At 34.1% G+C, this 12,467-nt stretch overlaps 1 protein-coding gene across 1 annotated transcript in view; it reads right to left on the reverse strand.

Moving 5' to 3' along the window:
- LOC149797386 (GTPase IMAP family member 8-like) overlaps positions 1 to 12,090 on the reverse strand; it is a 38,762-nt gene extending 26,672 nt beyond the window's left edge. The window contains exons 1-2 of the mRNA XM_089962162.1: positions 11,982 to 12,090; positions 2,640 to 2,854 (exon numbers count right to left, since the gene is read on the reverse strand). The gene's annotated coding sequence lies outside the window, so the exon portion shown is untranslated. The remainder of the gene's footprint in view (positions 1 to 2,639; positions 2,855 to 11,981) is intronic.
- Between the last annotated feature and the right edge of the window lie 377 nt (positions 12,091 to 12,467).

Below are 12,467 nucleotides of genomic sequence, written 5' to 3' on the forward strand. Positions count from 1 at the left end.
ATTTAAACAATTACATTTTTTATTTATTGCATCCAAATCGATTGAATTTACATTTAACTATTTCTTGGATAGATTATACAAGAATTCGGCCTATTTTACAGAATTACTGCTTGTGATTGAATTGCACACACACACAAAATTCACGTAAGTATTTAACATATTAACCTAGGGAAGGAAGAATCATGTAAATAATTTGTTAAAATAAATATTGATTGTTAAGTTAACCTGTAAAATGTTTCCTCTTCCCTCTATCTTTCTCGCCTTCTCGATTCATCAACCTTGACTTTGTTGTCTGCTCTCTATTTCCACTGTGTGGTGCATATATGGAGCTATTTTACACTGTGTAGTGCATATATGGAGCTATTTTTCCGTTGTATGGTGCATATATGGAGCTATGTTTCCACTGTGTGATGCATATATGGAGCTATGTTTCCATTGTGTGGTGCATATATGGAGCTATTTTTCCACTGTGTGGTGCATATATGGAGCTGTATTTCCTCCATTAAACTAATTACATAAATACGCAACCTAAATATTTGTAAGGCCTTTTAACTTCTAGGATAAAACAGTAATCCCCACTATTGTTAACTCAAACATTGTCTTATTGTATTTCAACATAAACTAAATCTAACGTGGGTCAGTTCGCAATTGACAGCTGGTACACACAATCATATTATCATAATAGTAATGTCTTTCCCTTGCGCTAGCCGCAGTCCTAACTTGATCCATGACACAGTAAGACATCTCAGTAAATAGTACTACGCCCCTGTGGACTATAGATCACTAACTATGTCGGTCGGCATCAGCCGATTTTTCGATTAAAAGAATTCACAACTTAATTACACAAAAGAATTAATGGGCTTTATGTCTTGTCTTAACTACATTACTTGCTAACTAGCAATTCACTGACATAGTCACAGTAAAATCATTTCTTAGCATTCATGATACTATAAATTCACATATTCACACAATTTGTATCGGAAGTAATGCATGAAATCCTTGAATACACGATTCCTGTTATATCTAACTGAGGGAATTTAAATAAATTAATATCAATAAAGTATTGTATGACAGTCTTAGAACATACGGGTCATAACACATTCAAGACAAATACATGTAGACCATTACCTCCAATATTGATGTATAAATTTAAAAAGAATAAATTCAACAAAATAATTACAAACTATATCAATGAACATATTATAGGCGATTGGGACAAACCATGTGTTTTCCCAGACACGCCTTCTTTTGTATAAAGCCGAATCTCTTTTTTCCGTAACTCTCAACTTCCAGACACCCGTCCCTTGGATAATTATTAATGAGAAAATATACTTGTTATTTTTCCTCGGATTCGGGCTTCCCTCTTACAGAAAAACTTGGACTGACTATATTTCACGATAAAAATTACTTAAAAGTCTTGAATTTCGTCCTGGAAACACACATCTCTCGTTTAGCTTAGCCAGTCAGTATTAATTTTATCTAACAGCCAAAACAGTAACGCGCCCATCAAAGCTAGAATAATTCTCTATTGTCTGTCTTTATTAATAAATATTTCTGGAAACAACTCATTTTATGACACTTATTTTAAATGGACCAAATTTGTCTCATGATTACTTTAAAATTGGACATTTTTGCTACTTAACCCTAAAGTAACATCACCCCTCTGGCCGCTATCTCAGTGAATTCTAATTTAAAGTCAATCAAGCCCCAAACCAAGTAGGTTAAACCATCACGTGCTAGCGATTCATTGCGCGCCTAGCCCATACGTCAGAGTTAATTGTTACGTGTCACGCTGACCAAGACAAAATCTGCTGCGAGAACACCTACACAATATTTGCACCATTACACAAGCAGTCTCGCAAAAAACTGAGTGAAATGTAAATCACGGTAGTTTGTCCTTCGAGTGTATGATTTATTTATGTGTGTATTTATTGTTGTTTAATTTGCTTCGTTGTGGCATTATCTAGTAGTATAACCAAACTTTGTTGTACTATATTACCTCTTTTCTTGACCAAACTTGCGCTCATCAAAAACGCATCTTTGGAATAATTCAAATTCATTTATCCGAAATCCAGCTGCTTTTAAGCCATAACTTTTTGTTTTTTCTTTGACCGGTTCTTTCAGAAAGGCATTTTTTGAGGAGACACTTATATTACTATTATACTACTTCTAATGACCAGGATAAATCTACATCTTATCACAGCGAGTCAAATATTAAAGGCTTCAAATTCGTTTCTTGTCTGAATGTATTGCATTAAGTCGGTATAGTGAATCTGCCAATCATTACATGAATTTCTGTGTCATATCTGATATCCATCTAGATGTGTATTGGACTACTCCACTGTGTGACTATGAGTGAACAGGCGATATCCGTCTCAACGATTACATTTTTGAACTTGAAGCTCCTGCAAAATGAGATGTTACATAGCATATATCACCTTTCTTTGTATTATTTCTGAGAGAGAGAGAGAGAGAGAGAGAGAGAGAGAGAGTCATTCAGTGGACATAAAGACGTGTGGTTCTCATATTAGAGGAGAATGAAATTCACTTAAGATTATGTACATTGACACACATCGTAACATTTTCTGGACTGCTGAAAAAGTGAAATGCCTATATTTATTAAACATACAGATACTTACGTTTCAATTTAGCGTTTTGGAAGCTATATATTTCCTACTAGCTAGAGGTGCGTCGTGTCAGAGAAAGGATTAGCGTTGTAATAAAGATGGCGTTGCTGTTAACGGCACATGTACCACGTTATCGGGGAAACGGGAGCGAAATGCCTTTTCAACACACAGAGGCTGGTCGGGGCGGGTATCGCAGGGTCGATATTGCCAAAAATGTACTAAAGTACCTTTAAAAATAAAACAAAACAATAAAACAAACAAGAAAAATCAAAATATCTTTTGACTATATGCCACACTCTAAAGGCTAGTGACACAAAATAAATACCCATTCAACATTTGAATCTTGTTATACCGTGTGGCTTAGGAAGCTATTACACTATTCTCAGACAAAGGTAAGGACTTTTCAGAGAAAGGCAAAGTACCTGATAACGAAAGACTCCGAGGAGCTCCTATGTCTAATAAACATTTAACAGGTATTGGATTGGCATAATCACCAATGATTAATATGGAATTGTTCAACATGAACGATTAATGATTTTTCATAATAAAAGTCAGACTGGGGTTTGTGTGACTCAACAAATATATTGCTTTCAACACAAGACTGTGACCTTGACCTCTTTTGAACTAATAGCTTTTGTAATATATGTGACTTGGTTCTGTTGCTTTGTTCAGTTTGCAGCTATCAGAAATAACGTGCCATTTCTTCTTTCAATACGTATACGTAGGAAGAGATTAGCATTTCTGATCAATCTTATCAGAAACTTGATTTCTAAAAGATTTGGCAGATTGAGATTTGGAAGTGCTTGTATGAGACTTAAATAGTTTTTTTAACGGAAGACTGTTGAATTGTTACTGACAAAAGAAATTTTATGAGCCTAGTAATACTCGTCAGCTGTACGAACAGCATTTTCTAAAGTTTCGACCTTGTGCTCTTCAAGATAGTTTTTAAGGTTCTTATAGACGCAATTCTTGAAATCTTCAACTAATACGAGTTGTCTGAGGTTTTCATAATCGGACCAACTTTCTTGACGAAGTACCATTATCAAATTAATTGCCTCCTTTTCTCTTGCAAATTCAGCAAGGATTTGTCCAGTTTCTTTTTTATAATTCAAAAACGTCTGTCGATAAGTCTCAGGTACCAACTTATAACCCGTCAAGATAATCCCTTAACCAGATTATAACCAGCACACTGATGTACTGACAGGGAAAATGTAGATAATATGAGCTTTGCCCATAAAATGCACTTTGTGAATGACAGAGTCCAATAATATCTTGGTCGTTTCTAATTTTAAGTAATATTTATTAAAAATGAGAACAATATTGATCTACTGCTTTGTTTTAAATGTGGATATTTATTTAATATTTTTAGTAACATCAAAACTGGAATTTGTGTGTAAAGTGGGAGTTTTCCACTTGCCAGAATTAATTCTTTTAAACATAAATTGAGATTCTCTTTCATTTCTTTTGTCTCTGCATTCTCTTTCTTCCTGTTCATATTGCATTTGCATTAGTCAATTTTCTCTATCTCTCTCATTCCTCCCTCTGCAACGGTACATTTGTCTCTCTCTTTTCTCTTTCTGGAGCTCTAGCTTTCTCGACTCTATTTCATTCTTGTATTTCAAATTTCAATTCCATAACATTTACGTTAGAGCCAGATGGAAAATAACTAATCACATCCAAAACACATTTATCGGAAGCACTTTCTTCTCCACATCTTGGATCAAATTTTTTTTTTTATTTTTTTTTTTTGTTGCTTTATTTCTTGCTTCGTTAAAGAAGCTTTTGCCTCAGAAGGATCATATGTTCTAGAAGGCTGGTGCAGTTAATCCTTTTTCAAGAAGTCTAGCCGTTCGAGAGTAGGATTTAAAATAAACTTGTCCACTTTATATAAAATTGGAAAAGCTTGTTGGTTATACTATAAAGATTACTTTAATGTGAAATAATAATTGGAACTTAGACAATTTCAAGGCAAGATGAATTTAACATTCGGAAAAAAAGTTCGCTGAACAATGTTAGAAAAATTCTTATTCCGGCTCCCAATATTTTGTTATGACTCTCTGGTCTTAAAATAAGTAATAGAAAAGAGTGAGAAGCAACAAGCTTTGGAAATTCAACAAATAATTTATTTCCCTGGAATTCAAAGGAAAAAAATGTAACAAGAAGTTACGATATTGCGAATTAAATTAGAAAATCATAGAATTTCTATCACAGGTCATAATGATTAAAGTTCTTAATAAACTTAGGTGGTAATCCAAAATAAATTCAACGTCGAATGGTCTTATATGCTTGAAATGACCTGTGCCGTAATGATGTGCCAAAAGTCTTTTGTTGAACCACGATAATACAATCCAAGAGTATGTCATTAACTAAAATTCCACTATAATTCCAAGTCTCTATTTCCATGAATATTATTTGTTATGAGCCCTTTGTATTTCCAATGAATAAATAATTTAAATAAATAAATCTCAGCCCAAATGAGATACTGGACACAAAAATACTTCAAGATCTTATATCATGAATAAACGATTTCCAGATAGATAAGATTATCTCGGCCTCTACTTGACCTCAGGTTACAATTAACATTTTCTAAAAAGAACTATTTCCAAATGGAAACTTTCATTCTGGAAGATTCCAAATATTTAGAAGGTAAGATCTTAGTTATAATTAGAGGTCTAAAAGCATAAACATAATAAACTAAAATTATAATATAGAAACATGGTAAACACAAATGTGTTTGACCCACAGAGAAAATATTTGCTACGTATTAGTTGTTCACAGAATTGAACAAAATCAATGATTCAGGTCAATCAAAAATGAACTTGATTTTTGGCAAGGTAAAGTCCAAAATGCAACTATTCATAGCATACAGTGAAATAAAAAAGGACTAACAAAAAAAAGAACGCAAATTAAATATATACATAACAACTAGCTCGTATAAACTTGATCACTTAAAGGAAATATGCGGTGTTTGTGCATGAATTTCCTGTCAATATCTAAGGATGTATATTCATTGTGAATCCCGCCTTAAAAAGTCGTCCCGCACTAAGTAATCACCTGTCTTAAGTAGCCACTTTATCATGCACATCAAATTATTATACAAATAAATCACTTTTAAACAAACACATGCAGAACAAAGAGACTGTCTGTGCTTGAAAAAGGTTTAGACGTGTACTATGAGAAAGAAGAGAGCACGAATAATCGTTAAACAGAATACATGAAAGGCAAGTCGAAAGAAGAAAGAATTCGAAAGTGTTTGCATGTATTTGTACTGCTAATTGGGTGTATTAGTGAAAGATATTATGGAATAGTGAATAGTATTCAACTGTGGCTATATTTAGATGTTATTGTGTGTATGTGCGTGCGTGTGTGTATGTTGTGCGTGTAATTTGGATTTTTAACGTAGCTTTAAAAAGATTCAGTCATATCGCTACGATGTCTGCAGTGTGGCAGTTTATAGTGATGTCTAGCACTGGTGCATCATGCCGCAGACATGTAGCATCATGTCCCACCCAGTAACATTAACCTGACACTAGGCTGACCAGTTCTAACACTAACCTTTGAATGATGAGCGCCAAGCGAGGCAGCTGTTAGTACCATTTTTATAAGTCTATAGTATGATTCGGCCCCAGGTTCGCACCCGCGACATTCCGCATTCGAGGCGGACGATCTAACCACTAGGTCACCGGAGCGGTGTGTTATTTTGTGAAGAATACGTACATATGTATAAAGTTTGAATTAAACGGAAACGAGGCTTGCCGAGTTTCCTTTTAATGAAAAATGTATACAACGAGTCGTATATCATTAATAAAGCGTACATACTATACATATATTTTATTTATATCACATACAAATACATATATTTGCCCTTAGGAATAAGTTAAGATTTATTACAGGCAGCTGTGTATTGACCGAGTGAATGAACTCCTCACACCACCCGAGTGTGTCCGCTACAAAATGTAGTTCTATACCTTTTGTGGCTGTTGTTGTTGTAGGGTTTAACGCCACTTTTCAGCACAAGATAGGCTATACATGGCAGCCAGTTTAACCCTGGATAACGCCGGGAAGAACCATCGACCCACGAGAAGTTACTGGCAAGCTTTCTCGCGTACCCATGTTAGCCCAGCATGAGGCTCAAACCAACGCAGACAGAGGTGAAATGGCAGTGATCCGGAACGGTGAGCACTTTAGACCACTCGGCTAGTGGGGGCCCCCCTTTTGTGGTTATTCACAATCACCTTTGCATATTGATAAGTTGATTGCTTTCTCATTTTAGTTTCTATTTTTCTTGACATTGATTAAATCAACATGATACACACTTATGATTTAAACATGAAACATGGTTTTAATGATAAAAGCAGAGCACTACAAACGCTTGGTTAGCTACGCCATTCACATGAACGCTTAGCTAGCACGTACCGGCGCATGAAAATTAATCTGGAATAGAAACTAAGCAAAATGACGAACCAAGAAGAGGTAATTAAATTATTTTAAGATATTTACAGTTGATCTAAGTCATTATTCTGCTTTAGTAAAAGTACCACTGACCATAAAACTCAGTAGCTCTCTCTCTCTCTGTCTCTCTGTCTCTGTCTGTCTGTCTGTCTCTCTCTCTCTCTCTCTCTCATCCTATGCTCGGTTTGACTTAACAATCATCATTCATAAGTCCAGAGACATCGTGGGATGACACAAACTATAATCCTCTACGCTCGTCATTTCATAGATTTTAGCCCGTATCTTGCTACGAAGAGAGAGAGAGAGAGAGAGAGAGAGAGAGAGAGAGAGAAAGGGGTGCCTTTGGAGATTTTCACATTTAATTACTAATAATTGAATTTTAGAACATTTTGATATGTTTAAGAAACAACAACAAAACATTAAATACATCACAGTATATGTACCACGTAACCGAGAAATTTTCCGTGTAATGTCGACATGATTCGCTACTTTGTATCATTGATAAACACTGTTGTTAAATCCCAAGGAAAGTACATACATATCATTACGACGAACCATATTCTTGTAGGTTGTTTGCTGTAATTTCTATTTCAAAGTTTTAATCCAGCCCAAATTCCTTTCCTCTCTCACTCTACATTTCTGCGTAGTTGTCATTATGCATGCAAGGTGAGGGGGGAAACAGAAAGCAGAAAGGATTACGAAGTAAATGTGTACTATATTAAAATTATTTAAAAAATGGGGATTATTAATACTTTTTATCGTTATTTTCTTATGTCACTAACGTGTGGAAATTCATCCCTGGTCTAGGGTCAACTGCAGACGGTCGCGACAAAGTTAAATATGCGTATTATTGTGCCATGGACGGATCACAATTTGATATACCAATAGTATTGGTATATCAGATTGCTTTATACCAACACTTTAAAAGTCATGCTATATATATATATATATATATATATATATATATATATATATATATATATATATAGAATATATGTATAGTATGTATGCTGTATCAATGATATACCACGTGATGTATACATTTTTCATTAAAAGGAAACGAGGCTTGCCAGAGTTTCCTTTTAATGAAAAATTTATACAACGAGTGGCATATCATTGATACAGCGTACACACTATACATATATTTTATTTATACCACATCAAAGTTTTCATTTTATATGGGAGATAAAATTGACGGCCACAAACAGTGCACTTTAGGGGAGTGAACTCTTCACAACCCCTCGCATATATGTACGCTCAAAAAAGAAGTTCTGTAGTGATTCATAATTTTCTGTACACTTCATTCATATTAATTCCTGTATGTTTCTTTACAATATTAAATTAAATGAAAAAACAAGGCTGATAGTTAACATTCAAAATATTTTTAATAATGTGCATGCAAACATTGAATTTGCAGCGTTAAACAATTTAACCTTAACCATATTTCATTGATATCGTTTATGTCCATATTTCGCTATTTCTACTGACTGTCAGTGTCACTTTCAATAATTCTCCTACGTTTCCACTGTGTGGGCCCTGTCTGAGAATTCGCCTGTTGAAAGAAGTTGACCCAGTTAGGGATCTCGTTCACGTTTTGCGGGAGGCTCATAACAAACATATTTTGTACGGTGATGTTTGATCCGTAGAATCGGTTGCTGATAATTTGATTTTTTTTTAATATTACACGTTTGGGAACTTGATATACTGCAGTCTGTTGCAGTGCAGTTTGAATTTTCTTTGTTGTGGGGGTGGGGGTTGACAGCATCATTACTTTGGTGGCCAGTGTTGCTCAGGTAATTGGAGTACGTCTGTTGTTGTTTTTCACTAATGTTTGAGTAGCTGTTTATAGACTACGTTTTTGTGGCCTGAAATTTGCATGATATCAGTAGGGGGAATGTTTTTCTTTTCTCTTAACTTCTGAATTAAGTACTTTCGGCTACTTGTGTTTGTTAATTTCTTTCTTTCTGTAAAATTTGCCTTTTCTTTCATTTTTTTATTATTTTAAGGTGGCAATCAATGGAGCTGTTGATGCTTCTCGAGCTGTTCGGTTCAAACTCAGATCCATCTTTTATCCTAACACTGAGTATAAAACAAGCCAGGTGCTGATCCATTTCAGATGGGTATATCTTGTCTAAATTTCTGAATTCCTTTTTTGACTGCAAGAATTCTGTCACTAGCCTTACATCAAAAAGTGCCTTTTTAAAGTGTTTGCATTCTGCTTACTTTCTATAAATTTCAGTATATCATCAGGCTCATGGTGTACAAATCTGTCTTCCCTAACACAATGATCATTTTCATTTACAAATGTCTCAGCCATATCTCTGTCAAACTCTCCAATTAACTCACAATTTAGTAGATTAAATGTTGCTTCATCATCTTACTCCATGTCTGATGTCATTGTTTTCTTTCTTCCACAGAGTTGCAGTGTTTGACTTTTGCCAGAGGGAGAGACTGGAAACTGCACTGTTGACAGAGATGACAGCAGATGACACGGGGTTGAGCTCAATAATATTGATTTCCTGGATTGAGTATGGTTGTTTTTTTTTTGTTGTATAAAAAGTTCAGTTTCTATAAAAAAAAATATTTTACAAGAAAATCATTTTCTTGTTATTTTTTCCTTTTCAAATGTAATATTACAAGAAATTCACATGCATATTTAGACAGTATAATAGCTATAAAAACATGTTCATTATGCTTATTCATACGCCATGGGCAAATCACAATTTGATATACCAGTACTATTGGTATATCAAGTTGCTTTATACCAACACTTCAAAGGCCATGTTATTTATAATGTATGTGGTATATATATATATATATATATATATATATATATATATATATATATATATATATATATATACACATATATATATATATATATATATATATATATATATATATATATATAGATATATATATATATATATATATATATATATATATATATATATATATATATATCTGTGTGTGTGTATGTGTGTGTGTGTGTGTGTGTGTGTAAATTGTGGATATTCTGATCACTGTACAAATGGAGAAAACTGACTTTGGTGAGTTCCTAAATATATTGCAATGTTAGAACTGTAAAATTAAAGAGAGATCTCATTAATAGGACTTCATTCTTATATTTGTATTAATAATTTTATCACATAGTCGGTACACTGCCTACAGTGTGTGCAGTTTCATAGTTTTGATATTATACATGTGAACATCTCACTTTGTGATTCTGATTGGTCCAAATAAGCCCATGAAATTAGTGTGCAGTATTCTCTTTACTGCTTGGCTGCGATTGTGGGAACATATTTTAACCCCGCCTTTTGACATTTTTTGTTTTCATTGCACATTTTTTGCCGCCATTTTTTATTAGACTCGAGAAAGGGAATTGTGAAAAAATGGTTCCCTCTGTTTCAATATTGCGAATTTACCCTCATAGGGATTTGCTGTGTCATGTATAACATATCATAACATGAAGAATGGCAAAAAAAACCAAGACGAGAACAACAACAAGTAAAACTGTCGGTATTACTTAGATCATAACGAGGGTGGGGATGAATGGGCGGTATATCTGTAACATGGAATCCACCCTATACACAAGCTGGATTTAAATGTTAACGTACTGAAGTAAATAAACTCTTCCTTGTTCACAGCAGAATGAAGACATAAACCGGATCTCCCCAACTGACAGAACTTTATCCAACCACAGTATATTTACGCGGTAAATATGTGATGCAAGTCCGACTCAAAAAGAGATTTCTTTACGTCTTCTGTACAATCTAATGTTCCAAATCAAATACTGCGAATACTGCAGATATCCAATCACAAATACATTCCAGTAAATATGTGTATTTCTGTATCCAGTGATCTTCTTTTCACAAAAATATCGCAACAATGTAATGTTATGCTGTGATGTGGAATTTCAACGTAAACACTGTCACTGTGTTGTGTTGGCCAACTCAAACCGGCACTGTGCACCGTATCACACAATGTGACATCACACGCATTGGACATTTTGTGTTGACAAATGTTTTGTCTTTTGTAATATATTCCGTTTATTTGGATGGACGCTTCTTCTTTGATTTATAGTTATCAAAATTGTATAATATACTTTTACTATTTCAACTTTGTTATGGACTATTTTTTTTTTACGCAAAACAAATGAAAGGTAGAGCGCCTGTCAGAATGAAAGAAATTAGTCGTTCTTCTTTCTATCTAAAACTTTCTACTGAAATAAAACTATGAAATAAAAAGAATTTCAAATGGTAATGATTTAATATTTAATTTATGAAACTCGTTAAATAATGTCCAGCTCAACTGGACATTATTCAACTCGTTTCATAAATTCAGTATTAAATCGTTACCCATTGGAGATCTTCTATATATTATCCCCACGATAGGAAGTTTTAGTGGTAATGAGTGAGTGTCTACATTTTTAGTGTTATATGTCAATCAATGTAATATTATTTGAGTATTTTTTGTTGTTTGTCTTTAAGTATTGGATTAAATGTAGGGGAATTCGTTATAAGTAATATTGGTACCACTTTCCCCACAAAATTCTGGCTAATTGTACAAGAAGGCTGGGTGGGGATAAGGAACATACACATCTCTCAAGTCTTTCTCAAACACTACACTTATACATTAGGATAAGTATCTGGTACCACATACCCAACGAAATTCTTCCTTATTGTACATGGGGGGGGGGGGGGAATGAGGATGGTGTGACAAACACAGCTAACTGTCCACTGAGATCATATGATATCATCTAATCCACGGAACTGCAACTGATTCTATTCACACCTTTTAGATGTTTGGTATAATAAGTCTAAAAGTATAATTTAATAATATCTGATTCAAATGTGTATGTTTATTAAATGGAATGGTTATTGACAACAATTAAAATCTTACCTTGAAACAGTCCAACAGCAGAAGGAAGTTGAGGTCATATCTGCTTGCGATGTATGATTATGTAATTTGTTTTAAACACGGTCGTGACGAATGATTGACGAGTGCAGTTTTCCGATTGGTTAACTCATATTAATTATCTCTACTCACATGTATATTGGTAAGACGCAGACCTTGACCTGGACTTGTGTTGTGTTCTCACAGCTTGTATAAGTGCATATCTGGTATGAAGGTGGGAATGTAGACCTAGTCAACTTAAACGTGTTTCTTGTATCGAAACATGTGATAACATCCTGTGCACCTAAGAACAATACGTATGAGGTTTTTTATTATTAGATATTATATATGTGGGCTTCTCTCAGGCCCCCGTCTATATTAGCTGGTAAACACCGATGAGCCGAAAATTGTAATAGATTTTATATGTTTGTACATTTTCTTAAGTCTGTAGCTAAGGGTATTTCGCAAGAGCTCAAAAATTAAGATTTTGAA

The sequence above is a fragment of the Sinohyriopsis cumingii genome, chromosome 6 (genome assembly GCF_028554795.1).
Source record: "Sinohyriopsis cumingii isolate HCF-2022 chromosome 6, ASM2855479v2, whole genome shotgun sequence".
NCBI lineage: Eukaryota > Metazoa > Mollusca > Bivalvia > Unionida > Unionidae > Sinohyriopsis > Sinohyriopsis cumingii.